The sequence below is a fragment of the Macaca thibetana genome, chromosome 9 (assembly GCF_024542745.1).
Source record: "Macaca thibetana thibetana isolate TM-01 chromosome 9, ASM2454274v1, whole genome shotgun sequence".
Lineage (NCBI taxonomy): Eukaryota > Metazoa > Chordata > Mammalia > Primates > Cercopithecidae > Macaca > Macaca thibetana.
This window is the reverse complement of record NC_065586.1, coordinates 107,465,910-107,482,277: the sequence shown is the minus strand read 5'-3', so window position 1 is coordinate 107,482,277 and position 16,368 is coordinate 107,465,910. Positions and strand designations below refer to the sequence as shown.

The 16,368-nt window shown below is 39.0% G+C and overlaps 1 protein-coding gene and 1 long non-coding RNA gene across 10 annotated transcripts in view; one reads left to right on the top strand and one right to left on the bottom strand.

Annotated features, from left to right (window-relative positions):
• BBIP1 (BBSome interacting protein 1) overlaps nt 1–16,368 on the top strand; it is a 1,212,900-nt gene that overhangs the window by 779,607 nt on the left and 416,925 nt on the right. The window lies entirely within an intron of this gene.
• LOC126962842 (uncharacterized) lies at nt 2,707–4,918 on the bottom strand. The gene is made up of 2 exons (XR_007728830.1): nt 4,825–4,918; nt 2,707–2,891 (listed from the first exon to the last, which is right to left on the bottom strand). It is a non-coding gene; the product is annotated as an uncharacterized LOC126962842 (long non-coding RNA).

The following is a 16,368-nucleotide window of genomic DNA, read 5'->3' as shown; positions in this document are numbered from 1 at the left end:
TAGTTTTTACTTTTTATATCATATCTAAGAAATCTTTACCTGACCCAAAGCCACAGATTTTCTTGTGAAGTTTTACGATTTTTAGCTTTTAATCATAAACCTAACAGCTTTTAACTGTTAGGTTTATAATACACTTTGTGTTAAATGTTGTGTATAGTGTGAGAGAAAGGTTGATACTGATTTTTCCATATGCATATTCAATTTTTTCAACTATTTCAATTATTTGTTGAAAACCTGCTCTTCCCCTTTTGAATATACTTCAGCACCTTTGTCACAAACCCATCAGCTGTCTATGTATAGGGGTTAATCATCTGATTCTCTTCTGGTCCATTGTGCTATATATCTGTTTGTCAATTTGACATTGACTTAATTACTGTAACTTTTGGTAAGTCTTTTTTTTTTTTTTTTTTTTTTTTTTGGGAAAACTACTTAAATTTCTTGAACTTTATTAGTTTTTTTTTTAATTTTTTAAATTTATTTATTATTATTATACTTTAAGTTGTAGGGTACATGTGCATAACGTGCAGGTTTGTTACATATGTATGCTTGTGCCATGTTGGTGTGCTGCACCCATCAACTCGTCATTTACATCAGGTATAACTCCCAATGCAATCCCTCCCCCCTCCCCCCTCCCCATGATAGGCCCCAGTGTGTGATGTTTCCCTTCCTGAGTCCAAGTGATCTCATTGTTCAGTTCCCACCTATGAGTGAGAACATGCGGTGTTTGGTTTTCTGTTCTTGTGATAGTTTGCTAAGAATGATGGTTTCCAGCTGCATCCATGTCCCTACAAAGGACGCAAACTCATCCTTTTTGATGGCTGCATAGTATTCCATGGTGTATATGTGCCACATTTTCTTAATCCAATCTGTCACTGATGGACATTTAGGTTGATTCCAAGTCTTTGCTATTGTGAATAGTGCTGCAATAAACATACGTGTGCATGTGTCTTTATAGTAGCATAATTTATAATCCTTTGGGTATATACCCAGTAATGGGATGGCTGGGTCATATGGTACATCTAGTTCTAGATCCTTGAGGAATCGCCATACTGTTTTCCATAATGGTTGAACTAGTTTACAATCCCACCAACAGTGTCAAAGTGTTCCTATTTCTCCACATCCTCTCCAGCACCTGTTGTTTCCTGACTTTTTAATGATCGCCATTCTAACTGGTGTGAGATGGTATCTCATTGTGGTTTTGATTTGCATTTCTCTGATGGCCAGTGATGATGAGCATTTTTTCATGTGTCTGTTGGCTGTATGAATGTCTTCTTTTGAGAAATGTCTGTTCATATCCTTTGCCCACTTTTTGATGGGGTTGTTTGTTTCTTTCTTGTATATTTGTTTGAGTTCTTTGTAGGTTCTGGATATTAGCCCTTTGTCAGATGAGTAGATTGCAAAAATGTTCTCCCATTCTGTAAGTTGTCTGTTCACTCTGATGGTAGTTTCTTTTGCTGTGCAGAAGCTCTTTAGTTTAATGAGATCCCATTTGTCAATTTTGGCTTTTGCTGCCGTTGCTTTTGGTGTTTTAGACATGAAGTCTTTGCCCATGCCTATGTCCTGAATGGTACTACCTAGGTTTTCCTCTAGGATTTTTATGGTATTAGGTCTAACATTTAAGTCTCTAATCCATCTTGAATTAATTTTCGTATAAGGAGTAAGGAAAGGATCCAGTTTCAGCTTTCTACTTATGGCTAGCCAATTTTCCCAGCACCATTTATTAAATAGGGAATCCTTTCCCCATTTCTTGTTTCTCTCAGGTTTGTCAAAGATCAGATGTCTGTAGATGTGTGGTATTTTTTCTGAGGACTCTGTTCTGTTCCATTGGTCTATATCTCTGTTTTGGTACCAGTACCAAAATCTGGTAGTGTGTATCCTATAGCTTTGTTCTTTTCCACAATTATTTTATCTATTCTACGTTCTTTGAGTTGCTATTTAGTTTTTGAATCATTTTGTTAATTTCTACACAGATAAAAATCCTGCTGACATTTTTATTATAATTGTGTTGAGTCTATACACTAATTTAGTAGAGATGACACCTTAATAGTGTTGAGGCTTCCGGCATATGAACATGATGAATCTCCATATTGTTTAGGTATTCTTTAATTTCAGTCAGTAACACTTTGTAGTTATTAGCAAACAGCTCTTATGCATATTTTATTAAATTTTTCCCAGATATTTTACGGTTTGGATATTACAAATGCTATTTTTAAAATTTCAATGTCCAGTTTTTCATAGTTAGAATAAAGAAATATAATTGATTTTTTCTCTCTATTACTTTCTGTGACCTTGCTAAACTCACTTATTAGTTCTAGTATTTTTGTTTTATTGTTTGTAAATACCTTCGCATTTTCTACACAGACAACTGTGGGGATTAAAGCAGTTTCACTTCTTCCTTTCCAATAGATGTGACTTTATTTTTTTTCTTGACTTACTGTGCTGGTCAAGAGCTCCAGTAAAATACTGAATAGATGTGGTAAGAGTTGACGCTTCTCTTATTCTCAAATTTAGAGAGAAATCATTGAGTCTGTAACTATTATGTTATAGACTAGACACTCTTTATCACACCTTAGTAGTGGGGCTACATTAACCCAAAAGACCCCTCAGGACATACCTTAAGAAAGCTTAAAAGCCAACCTTGTAAACATCAAACTGATCCACAAGTAACTTAACAGCATGCCAGAAAAAAACCTTAACACTCAATAGTTTTTCATTTAGGGCTGAAGTGCTCTGTCTCTTGTACCTTTAATTATTTGATAAACACATATCATTGGATAGATTATTTAAGATATGAGTTATTGTTTGCTCTTCTCATATTTCCTATCCCGGTTCACTTTACATTTCAAGTCAGTCATCAAGTCCTCTTCCAGTATTTCTGGAAAATTTCTTTCCTGGGGAAAAAGTGTAATATACGTAAAGTCAGTTATTCATCTCTTTTGTAAAAGCCTAAATCCGTTGAAGAAAAGTGAGGGCATGGACAGAGAGGGGAGGAAGGAGACCAAAAGAAAGGGAGAGAGAAAAATGCTTTCCCTAGACTGGAAAGTGGGACAAGAACAAGGATCCCAGGAGCAGCAGAATCCCCCTCCTGCTGCTTCCTGGTGGAACTGGTAAGACTTCAGAGGGGGAAAGGTCCTGTGGTCTAAGGAGGTCGGTTCTAACATCCTAGAATCTCAGCTTTACAAGACTTCCTGAACCCTTGACCTGGCCTAGAAATTACAAGCTATGGGGCCTCAGGGAGTTAGGCAAGCTGGGACAATAAGGAAATCAAGAGTGAGCCCGATGGATCCAGATTAGCGGATCCACCCTCAACCAAAAGCACTAAGTCTCCCAGATTCCTGCATATCCCCAGGAAGGGGCAGAAACTGGATGAATGAATAAATCTCCACTCTGTCAGCTTTGGTATAGAGGGAAATTCAGTAGAAGAGTTGGACTGAAGTTGCTTTAGGAAGAAAAAAGTCTTAAATTCTATGGTTCTCAGAATCTTTCTGAGACTTGTGACCTATACTGATTATGTAGGTATTGAAGATCTAGAAATGAGCAAGCTGGGTTTGGGAATTAAGCTTAAAATCAATCTTTACATAGAAGCACTTTTCCAAACATCCACTAGCCTTGTTCAGGCACAATATTTTGGTATAAATGTATGCTTATGCGGTTGGCCTAATGTGGAAATTCAGAGAATGACAGCAACAATGTGGGACCCATCCACTATGGACAACACTCCTGAGCAACACACAAAGGATTTTCTTTGGAATTTTATGAGAAATAAGGATTTGCTGTAAGGAACTGTGCCTGCACATCCAGAGACATCACATTCCTCTGGAGATGCCTTTGAATGCCCTCTATCCTGTACTAGTGGGGTGGAGTGGGGCTCTAATCCTCTTTCTTGGGTAAGCATTAAGATATCTTCTGTGCTGAGCTGGCTAAATGCCTGTTCTACATCATTCAAAGGCTATTTCTTCTGGGAGTTTTTTTCCCTGTCCCCTCAATACTTCTATTACAGCATCTGGCCTAGCTGGTGCACACTGGATAAAATGACACTCACCCTTGCTTCTCTGGGAGTTTTAGTAATATTTTGTTCACAGTGTTGTTAAATTAAATCAAGCCAAAAGGATAGGATTGGCTGCCTCAAGGAATCCACAGGCAGTGAGCTACATGACAGAAGAACAGGAATGCAGCTAGGACCTAAGACATTCCAGAGTTAGAATCCTACATCCTCATGACCATCTCCACTTTTTGCTTCCCTCTGTATGTCTCAGTTTCTGTTTCCTTCAGATCAACTTTCTGCACCTGATGGACTACATGAAACCAATGGCATCCAAATGTTTTACATATAGTTCTAACTTCAAGAGACCCTACTTTGTTGTTCTTTCTAGTCTTAACACCAAAAGTCCCAAGGAAATAATTTACAGGACTAACTTGGGTCATGTGTCCACCACGAGATCAATAAGCTATGCATGGAAGGATGCAACCAGCTAAGAAAATGACAACTCCTGTGGGAATTAGGCAGATAAAATGGGAGAATTATGGGTGGCTGGGGGATGAGAGGACCAGCAGTCAGGAGAAATAGAGCCCAGGAGTGCTAGGCACATAAGGCAATCATTGTTGCCTACATAGAGTTTCTGTAATAACAACACTTTTAAGACATGTTAATAATAAATTCATCCTGTTCATCAAGTACCAATAGCCTGAAATACCTGCAAACACACACACACACACACACACACACACACACACACACACACACACACGAAGAGAGAGAGAGAGAGAAACAGAGGAAGAGAGAGAGAAAAAATGAAGATGGCAAACTGCATCATATTAATAAACCTTTAGGTTGCTTCCTTAAGACTAACAAGGCCAGAGACCAACATTGGTGAGGAATCTTCTCAGAACACATGTGCCTCAGTTGTCATGCCTGCCATATTAAGGAAGTTAGAACAACTGACCTCAAAAGTCCCTTCAGCTCTAATCTTCTATCTCATTCAGAAAGTCTCACTTGTGTGGAATTATGCCAAACCCAAATTGCAATTTTCATTCCAAAATGGAGACACTCCTAAATCTAACATTTGGGACATTTAATAGAAGTGTGGTACATTTTTGAGATCTTCCTCCATCAGGGAATCACCTAATGGAAGGAAAAAAACCCTTTTCTAATTAAACAGCTCTTGAACAAATTCGTTTGCATATGACTTGACTTTGTTAATAAAAACAAATTAAATTACTTCTCTGCTGGGGCTGCAGTGCTTCCTTGCGAAAAGAACACCAGAGGACAAAATGAAATAAAGTATGATTTCCAGCACTCCACCAATGTGAAGTAGACACCATGAATAGAGTAGAAAGGACTATCAAGACAAACAGGGCAAAGGAGGGGTGGGCATGAGTTCAAATATTGGGAAGAGAAGTAGACGTCCACTTCCTGAGAGTCACAAAGTGGTCCAGAAACTGACCATTGCTCACGAACTAACCTTGATAGTCATCCTACTCTTGTTCATACCAGTTGCCATGATGTTGGGATTACATTAGGTAATTCTGATTTTATTCCAAAATTATTTTTCTAAAGGATAGCAATATAACCAGAGGCATTTGAGCTAACCTCAAGATCAAAAGTTCAAGTTTAAATTTGGGCAATCGGTCATTCTTTAGGAGTTTGAGTGATTTAGCCTTAACAACACTGGTGAACATTTAATGAGCTTGTGCCAAATGCTGGACATAGTGCTGTGTGGTTTAGTGAACCAGTCTCTTTAACTCCTCCCAACAATCCAATAAGGTATATATTATTATGATCATCAAAGCAGTCCAGTGTGGAGGTAAAGAGCATAGCCCCAGAGTCAACCTCCTGACCTGAGACCCTGGTGCTACTGCTTTCCAGCACTGTGTCACTAGGTAAGTTAGCGTTTTTTGTCCCTTAGTTTTTCCTTTGGTAAAATGGGGATGGATGCAATTACACATAATTCAGGTGTTGTTGGGAGAATTAGTAAGTTAAAGATAAAGAGCTTGAAACACAGCCCGACACTCAGTAAAGAGCCCAATAAATGTGAAACATCGTTAGTGGCTCCTCCATTATACTTTAGGCACAAGAAAGGTTAAGGAATTTGTCCAAGGTCACTCATTTAGTAAATAGTAGAGCAAGAGGGAAATTTACTACTACACACAGCCTCCTTCCTTGCTCAAGGAAACTGATATTGCACAAAAGCTGTTTGTTGTTATGGTTGTTGTTGATCAGTAAGTGCAACCTTAGAGATACATTTGGTTTCATGGTGCTTCAGTATTGTATTTGCATGCCAATTTTTCTCCATTAATGATTATTATAGCTAGGGATGCTCTCCAAGGGGCCTGGAATTGACATCAGACATTCGAATTATAGAGAAATGTTTCTTTAAGAAACTAGATACTGGGCATAGATATCTGCTGTTCTTAACAGATTACCAAAGAGCAGCTTTTCCAGTGTTCAGTTTATGTCGGAGTAGATAAATTCAAAATGGCTTTGAGATGCCATTAAACTAAAAAAAGAAAAGAAAAAGAAGATGCTCAGCTCAGAGAAAACTGGTAAAATAAATGTTCCGTCGAGCGCGTGATTGATGTCGGCGCAAAGTGTAAGACAGCAAAAAAACGAAAGTGAAGTTACTGCTTTCTCTACTTCAGAAGGAAAACAAGGGGAAATTGATGCAGCAATAGGAAGAAAGCAAATTTGCCGGAGGACAGGGAAGAGCTGGATTAGTCTTGGTTTTGCTGAATTTTAAATGAAGCAAATAAACAACGATCACCCCTCAAATTATATTTTCCTCCCAGGGAATTTTTCCTCTGTAGCTCTATTTTCTGGCAAGGGAAACAAGAAGTAGGAATCTGAAATGCCCTCTAGGGGATAACTGTTTCTTTTTTCTTTTTTAAAGAATGCATGGAAGGCAACTGCTTTGCAACACAACACTTCTGGCCAGAAATTCAGGCTGTGAGTTTGTATGGCTGCAGCTCACCTTTCAAAGCCATCTGCGTGACTAATTTGTTACTGTCTCCCGCTTTGCATTACAGTCCATCTCATGCCTCATTAGGCAGCTCCAGCCACTGCAACTTATTGTGCAACTCAGCACAGCAGGCTGGGCACCTTCATAAATGTCACCTGGATCTGGATTACATGCATTCTCAACTTAGGACCCTAAATAGGAAGTCAGAGGTCACCCCTTTCCTAAAACACCTCCTTATGGACCCCATCTAGTCTCCAGTCCATATCATAAACGGAGAGGCACATTCCCTCCACATCGAAAGTGACGACTGAACTGCTCCACAAGCAGGCAGGTATCACGTGGCTCTCATTTTTACAATTAACAATTTGATCCCCTACCTGTCTTATTAATAGGAGATAAGATGTGCATGTCTTCTTCCATTAAGATGTACCTCCTTGGCGTTCACACAACCCAAAGATGATCTTCCTTTTTTTTGTAGTTCTCAAATTGTTTGTTTTTAACCTTTGTTTTAGGCTCAGGGGTACATGTGCAGGTTTGTTATACAGGTAAATTGCATCTCGTGGGGGTTTGGTATAAAGATTATTTCATCACTCAGGTAATAAGCATAGTACCTGATAGGCAGTTTTTCAATCCTCACCCTCCTTCCACCGTCCACCCTGATGTAGGCCCTGGTGTCTATTGTACCCCTCTTGGTGTCCATGCATACTCGGAGTTTAGCTTCCACTCCTAAGTGAGAACATGCAGTATTTGGTTTTCTGTTCCTGTGTTAGTTTGCTAAGGATAATGGCCTCCAGATCCATCCATGTTGCTGCAAAGGACATGATCTCATTCTTTTTATGGCTATATAGTATTCCATGGTGTATACATACTACAAAACATTTTCTTTATCCAGTCTATTGTTGATGGTATTTAGATTGATTCCACGTCTTTGTTATTGTGAACCGTGCTGCAGTGACATGTCTTTATGGCAGGATGATTTATACTCCTCTGGGTATATACCCAGTAATGGGATTGTTTGGTCAATGGTAGTTCTAAGTTCTTTGAGAAATCACCTAACTGCTTTCCACAATGGCTGAATGAATTTACACTCCCACCAGTAGTGTATAAGAAGTCCCTTTTCTTCACAACCTCGCCAGCATCTGTCATTTTTTGACTTTTTAATAATAGAATGGCTATTAAAATGATAGCTATTATTAAAGTCCAAAAATTACGGATGTTGTAATTTTACAGAGTAATATAAATTGCTCTGCTATAAAGACACATGCACATGAATGTTCATTGCAGCACTATTCACAATGGCAAAGGCATAGAATTAACCTATATGCTCACCAATGACACATTGGATAAAGAAAATGTGGTGCATACGCACCATAGAATACTATGCAGCCATAAAAAAACAACAAGATCATGTCTTTTGCAGGAACATGGATAGAGCTGGAGGCCATTATCCTTAGGAAATTAACACAAGAACAGAAAACCAAATACTGCATGTTCTCACTTACAAATGGAAGCTAAATGATGAGAACTCATTAACACAAAGAAGGGAACAACAGACACCAGAGCCTACTTGAGGATGAAGGGTGGGAGGAAGGAGAGGGGCAGAAAAAATAACTATTGGGTATTAGGTTTAGTACCTGGGTGATGAAATAATCTGTACAACAAACCCCCATGACATGGGTTTACCTGTATAACAACCCTGCATGTGTACCCCTGAATCTAAAGTAAAAGTTAAAAAACAAAAAGATGAAAGAAAAAAATAAACAGCCATCCTGACTGGTGTGAGATGGTAACTCATTGTGGTTTCAATTTGCATTTCTATAATAATTGGCGATATTGAGCATTTTTTTATATGCTTGTTAGTCATGTATATGTCTTCTTTTGAAAAGTATTTGTTCATGTCCTCTGCCCACTTTTTAATGGGGTTGTTTTTGCTTGTAAATTTGTTTAGGTTTCTTATAAATTCTGGATACTAGACCTTTGTCGGATGCATAGCCTGTAAACATTTTCTCCCATTCTGTAAGTTGTCTGTTTACTCTGTTGATAGTTTATTTTGCTGTGTAGACACTCCTTAGTTTAATTAACTCCCATTTGTCAATTTTTGTTTTTTATTGCAATTGCTTTTGAAGTCTTCATCATGAAATCTTTGCATAGCCCTATATGCTCAGAATGGTATTTTCTAAGTTATCTTCCAGGGTTTTTATAGTTTTAGGTTTTACATTTAAGTCTTTAATTCATCTTGACTTGATTTTTGTATGTAGTGTAAGGAAGTGGGCCAGTTTCTATTTTCTGCATACATAGTTAACTAGTTATCCCAGCACCATTTATTGAATAAGGAGTCCTCTCCTCATTGCTTATTTTTGTCAGTTTTGTTGAAAGTCAGATGGTTGTAAGTGTGCAGCATTATCTCTGGGCTCTCTATTCTGATCCATTAGTCTATGTGCCTGTTTTTCTATAAGTGCCATGCTGTTGTGGTTATTGTAGCCCTGCAGTATAGTTTGAAGTCTAGTAATGTAATGCCTCCAGCTTTGTTCTTTTTGCTTAAGATTACCTTGGCTATTCGAGCTCTTTTTCTGGTTTCATATGAATTTTATAATCTTTTTTTTCTAATTCTGTGAAGAATGTCATTTGTAGTTTGATAGGAATAGCATTTAATCTATAAATTGCTTTGGGCAGTATGGCCATTTTAACTAATATTGATTCTTCTATCCCTGAGCATGAAATGTTTTACTATTTGTTTTTATCATCTCTGATTTTTTTGAGCAGCATCATTTTGTAATTCTCATTGTAGAAGTCTTTCATATCCTTGGTTAGCTGCATTCCTAGGTATTTTATTCAATTTGTGGCTATTGTGAATGGGATTACATTCTTGATTTGTCTTTCAACGTGGATGTTGTTGGTGTATAGAAATGCTACTGATTTTTGTACACTGATTTTGTTCCTGAAACTTTGCTAAAGTTGTTTATCAGATTTAGGAGCTTTTGGGCAGAGACTACAGGGTTTCCTATGTATAGAATCATATCATCTGCAAGCAGATAGCTTGACTTCTTCTCTTCCTATTTGGATGCCTTTCATTTCTTTCTCTTGCCTGATTGCTCTGGCTAGGACTGCCAGTAGTATATTAAGTAAGAGTGGTAAGAGAGGGCATCGTTGTCTTGTTCTGGTTCTCAAGGGGTTCTCTAGCTTTTGCCCATTCAATATGATGTCAGCTGTGGATTTTTGACATATGGCTCTTAATTACTTTGAGGTATGTTCCTTCAGTGTCTAGCTTGTTGCAGGTTTTAACATGAAGGGGTGTTGAATTTTATCAAAAGCCTTTTCTGCATCTATTGAGATGATCATGTGGTCCTTAAGTTCTATTTATGTGGTGAATCACATTTATCAATTTGCATACATTGAACCAACCTTGAACACCAGGCATATAGCTTACTTGATCATGGTGGATTAGTTTTTTGATGTGCTGCTAGATTAATTTTGCTAGTATTTTGTTAGGATTTTTGCATCTATGTTCATCAAGGATGTTGCCCTGTAGTTTTCTTTTTTGCTGTGTCTCTGCCAGGTTTTGCTATCAGGATGATGCTGTCCTCATAGAATGAATAGGGAGGATTCCCTTTTTCTGAATTTTTTGAAATAGTTTCAGTAGGAATGGTACCAGCTCTTCTTTATACACTAAGATGATCTTCATAGAGTCTTTATCTAAATGCCGACCACTGAAATCTATTTGAGCCACTATTTTTCATGGCTTCTTGTTGCCACAAGAAGTCCTTGTTGGAAACCAGACCTATGCAGTCCAGTACTTGCCCACTGCTGCTAAGATCCTTTCCTGTGGTAGACATTCCAGACAGGCTGCTGTGGTTCTCTGAAAGAGGAGAAATCCCTTCCTCACAGCTAAACACAGTCAAGATTTCCAAGGCTGTAGCTTTTACTGTTCAGTTTTGTCAATGCCCAGAGAAACAATCAACCAGTCCAAGAATGAGTGAGCCAAGACAATCGTCCCACACCCAGTGGTGGGCACTACAAAGTTATCTGGCAAAAGTCATGAATAGAGGGAGGCATAAGGCATTAGGGCCAAATGATGTACCCTACCACAGCACCAGAATTAACCATCACATCATTATCAAGTGTGACCATGAAGAAGAGGGATCTCTAGATATCCACAAGAAATACCTTGTGTTTGGTCAGTTCATTGGCTTTAGATGCTAAAACTAAAATATTCACAACCTTTTCCATTTTTATATTCTACTTATTTTTAAAAATAATTTGAAATCATCCTTAGGAAAATGATCTCACAATAAAAATTGAAACACAAACCAAGTAACAATGGCAGGTAAGGGAATAATTTGCTTTAGAAATCTGAAGCTATGGATGATCCTGTAATTGAGCTCCAAATTAGCCTTGAGCTTCCTGGCAGCCACAGCAAAAAGGGAAACCCAAAGACGTACATATTTCTCATTGTCTGCAGTGTCTCATAAAAGGACAAACTCCACTTCATTGAAACAGAGGAACATTTTTCTATCACTAAGAGCTGAGAATGTTATTGTGATAATAATAATTTGGTCTATTACAAATAAATATTTTATTTTTTTGAGACAAAGTCTCGCTCTGTTGCCCAGGCTGGAGTGCAGTGGCACAATCTCAGCTCACTGCAACCTCCGCCTCCCAGGTTCAAGAGATTCTCTTACTTCAGCCTCCTGACTCGCTAGGATTACACGTGAGCACCCCCGACGCCCAGCTAATGTTTTGTATTTTTAGTAGAAATCTGGTTTCACTATGTTGGCCAGGCTGATCTCAAACTTCTGGCCTCAAGTGATCTGCCCACCCTCCCAAAGTGCTGGGATTACAGGTGTGAGCCACCATGCCCATCCCTAAATATTTTAAATTTTTAAAATAAAATAAAGATAGAACATGAAGTTTTAGACAGGGTGACCATATAATTTGTCACCTAAACCAGGACGCTTTTGAGTAAAATGAAGTACTATTAATAATGATGTTGGGACAATGATGTTGGTTGGAACTATTCCAGGAAAACTGGGATAATATGCTTACCCAGTTCTTGGGCATGTGATAATGTTGGGCCCAACTGGGCTCCACAGAACATGGTATTTCCTTTCCAGAGACATTCTCAAAGTTAGCTGCAAACTCCAGAAGCACTGTTATACTTCCCATAAAAACCTTTTAGACACTTACTTCAGAAGACAGAGAAGTTTTATTTGCTCTTAAATAGTCATCATAAGAATCTAGATGTTTAGCCAGCATGAAGACCAATTCAGGTGACTCCAGATACCTAAACAGGAACCCATAAATATCCCTGTTTATTTTGATTTAAAGTAAAAAATGGCTGGGCCTTTCTCAAGTGCCATTTACTCTTTAAGATATTTGGACATACTTTTCTCCAGGATTAAATCTCAACATTAGGGCAATTGTCTTCAGTTTCTCCATGTGAAGGCCCTGCAAATACATTGCTTCTGAAAGTCACACTGCAGCCCACTCTGGGAAAGGAGAGGCTGCCTTAAGATTTAGGAATTACACTTAAAATCCAAGGTGATTCTTCTGCCCCATGACTGCTGCAATGTATGAAGCATTTACATGCCCCAAAATTCAAATGTTGAAATCCAAACCTTCAATGTGATGGTATTGGGATAGGGGCCTTTGGAAGGTAATCAGATCATGCTTACAAAAAGGACCCCAGAGAACTCTCTTACCTGCTTTCCACCATGTGAGGATCCAAGGGGTCCTCATTCTACAGCCCAGAAGAGGGCCCTCACCAGGACCTGAGTATGCTGGTATCCTGATTCAACTTCCAGTCTCCAGAGCTGTAAGAAATAAAGTTCTGTTGTTTTTAAGCTGCCCAGTCTATGGTACTTTGTTAGAGCAGCCCACATTGACTAGGACAACAGTATTCCAACCTCTTTAGATAAATTAAATTGCAGTTAGTTAAGTTATACAAATACTGTAATAATAACAGATAACATTTATTGAACACTTACTATATTCCAGGCACAGTGCCGGATACTTATATTTTGTCATTTAATTCTTACAACAAGCCTAGGAGGTATTATCCTCACTTTACAGATGAAGAAATTGGATCCGAGAAGCTAAGCAACTTGCTTATTGTTGTATGAACAGTAAAAGACAAGATTAGAATTCAAACTTGAGTCTGTCTGATTTCAGGGATTAAACTCAGCCACTACATGTCTTCCCCTACCACCTTTTGTCTCTACTAATCCAGCAGGAAGTAGCATAGAAAAAAAGTGTTTACAAGAAAAGGCTTATAAATGGGAATATAAAATATCCTACATGACCATTTTCCTCTGTCTTCCTAAGAGAAGGGCACCCAGAAAAGGGCTTCCCAAAGGCCAATCCAAGAGGTGGCCTCAGCATCAGCATCATCTCCACTACACTGGATCTTTGGTGACCCTAATCCAGGCCAAATTCTCTCTTTTCTTCCAACAAAAGGAGCACATTCCAAGAGTGCGTGTAGGACCTACCCTAAGAAATATTTATTGTGAGTTGGACTAAAGAAATGCTTTGGGAAAATAATGCAATTAGAGAATTAAATGACAGAATACTGAAAAGTCAAATTCTTGGGAAGAAGTTTTCTAAGATAATTGCATAATGACATTCTACATAAAACTAGAGAAATCTAAAGATAAAAGGCATGGGTGACAGCCTGAATGGCTAACTGCAGAAAATGATTATCATCTCCTCTTTTGATTATTAAAGATTTTAGAGTTTGCTTTTTATTTCTGAAGCACTGAATTTCAAGATTTTAAAGTCTACAGTCTCAAAAGACTAACAACCTCTCTTGATCCCATTTATCCCAAAAAGATGACCCCAGAGAATGAGGGTTTAGAATTGATTTACAGAGAGCCCTTGGAGATCAAGTCTGATGTATTCATTGCCATAATAAATTAATCTAAGATTGTAACAAGACTGTAGATTCTACCAAACTGCTAACAGATGTTTCATGAGCTTTTCCTAGTGCAAACTTTAAAATCATTCTTGAGAAGAAATGAAGGAACTTGCACGTGCATACTCTCATGTTCTTCTGATGCTGTCATTCAAGTTCTGATCTTTCACAAGATGCTGCATACTGGAAGCTCATAGTCATTTCTACCCTCAGAATAAGAGTGAATAATGATAGCAAGAAAGTTGCCAGCCTATTCAGTTTTGAGCTGGCTGAGGATGAGACGGAGAAAGACAGGGCTGCTGTGCCAGTCTACATAATTAATTTAAAACTCATAGATCTCTACTCCCAATCCTGTCGTCCATTCTCCAGGAAAGTCAAACAAAGGGAAAAGTAATAAGCATATATTGAGCTTACTCCTGGAGAGCATGTGACAGAAATCAAACCTAAGCTAGATTATGGGAGAAGGGGCAGGATAACTTGCTGGCATAATTCAAACTGCAGTAAGAGCAGGCACAGAGCTGCTTTAAAAGCTGATTCAGAGCTCTCTAGCACTTGTCCCTGATTCTCTCCAGAAGTCAGTTGCATTATCTTCTACTGCACACCAACTCCTTCCACAAGGCTGGAACAAGGGCTGCTAATGCATCTTGGCCCAAAAGCTTTCCAGCATTAGTAATATGGCAGATTATTTGCGAATATTAATGTAGTAATTCCTTCCGTGTCCATACATGTGACTTTTTGAAATGTGATTTTGCTACTCCCTCCATCAAGAAGTGCAGTATATTCCCCTTTGTCTTAAATCTGAGCTGACCTTGTGTTTTATTTTAACCAAAATATAATAGAAGTCATGTTTTTTGACATCTAACCCTCAGCCTAAGAGGCCTCGTGCTTCCATTTTTGCTATGATGGTGTGCTTCCACTGTGTGACAGGAGCCCAGAGTGAACTTACATGGAAAGAGAGGCCCAGACCAATACCAAGGCCCTAAATATGTCAGTGAGGCCATCCCAGACGCTCTAGCCCCACTCAAGCCATCAGTTGACTGCAGCAACATAAGGGAACACATCTGAAAGCATCACAAGAACCACCCAGTAACCAAAGAATCATGAAAATAACGTCATTACTGTTTTAAGTCACTAAGTTGTGGGGTGGTTTTTCACACAGCATAGATGTAAAAACAGATGCAGGTAAAATTTAATTTAGACCAATTACTGTGCCCAAAAGGGTAAGATTGTCTTCTAAGATGTCAGGTCCCATTGAGCCCAGGTGAGAATGAGGAACAAGGCAAGGCAACTGCCCCAGAAGAAGGGTAATGCTATCCCTAAAGCAAGGAGGGTGGGTCTGGGAAGACAAATACATGCCTACTATCATTCTACAGCACTTTACAGTTGGTATATATTTTGGTTGAATTTTCACAATGGTCCAATGATGTTACAAGATCAAATATTGTTCTGCTTTTACTAATAAGGAAACTGGGGCTGAGAGGTTGCAAGTCTTTCCCAAGGTCACAGCGTCATTATATGCCAAGCCAGGGCTCAAATTGAACCTATCCAAATCTATGTCCAGTGCTCTTCCCGCTAAAGAGAGTCCTGGGATGAGGAGGCCGTTGTTCAGTCCAATGACAGCTGCTCCTTAGAAAGAAGAGTGGAAGCTGATGCAGTCTCTTAGCCAATGGCTAATGCACATGGCCAACATCATGCTCTCCTCCAGCCCCGGGCCCTCATGCTAATGAATGGGATGCATCGGCCTAATGTATTAATAATAGCTCCAACACCATTGGCAACACTGAGGAGTAAGAAAACAGCAGGAAGGCAGAATAAAAAATCTCAAAAATGGGGAGTTCTATTAGATTAAGGGACAAAACTGCTGCAGCATTTAAAATAAAAATGATTTCAATTTAGACTGATAATCGAAGCAGCTTCAGTAAGAGCCACCAAGGAGGAACACATTCTGTGATATCACCAGCTACCCCCACAATGACCAGAGGCAGAGCACACACCCACATGCCCAATCTCTTCACTGCAACAAGACCCTTCCATTTCTTCCCTCCCTAAACAGTAGGCTTTGAGAGTTTCAATTTCAGAATATAATGTAATTATAAATTAATAATTTACTTTCTGGGATTTTATGCTTTAAAAAACATTTCTGAATTCAAAGTAAACGATCTACTCAGTGTGAGATAAAAGTGTTGCTGGCCGAGCACAGTGGCTCAAGCCTGTAATCCCAACACTTTGGGAGGCCGAGACGGGTGGATCACGAGGTCAGGAGATCGAGGCCATCCCAGCTAACACGGTGAATCCCCGTCTCTACTAAAAAAATACAAAAAAACTAGCCGGGCGAGGTGGCGGGCACCTGTAGTCCCAGCTACTCGGGAGGCTGAGGCAGGAGAATAGTGTAAACTCGGGAGGCGGAGCTTGCAGTGAGCTGAGATTGCACCACTGTGCTCCAGCCTGGGCGACACAGCAAGACTCTGTCTCAAAAAAAAAAAAAAAAAAGTGTTACCACACTGA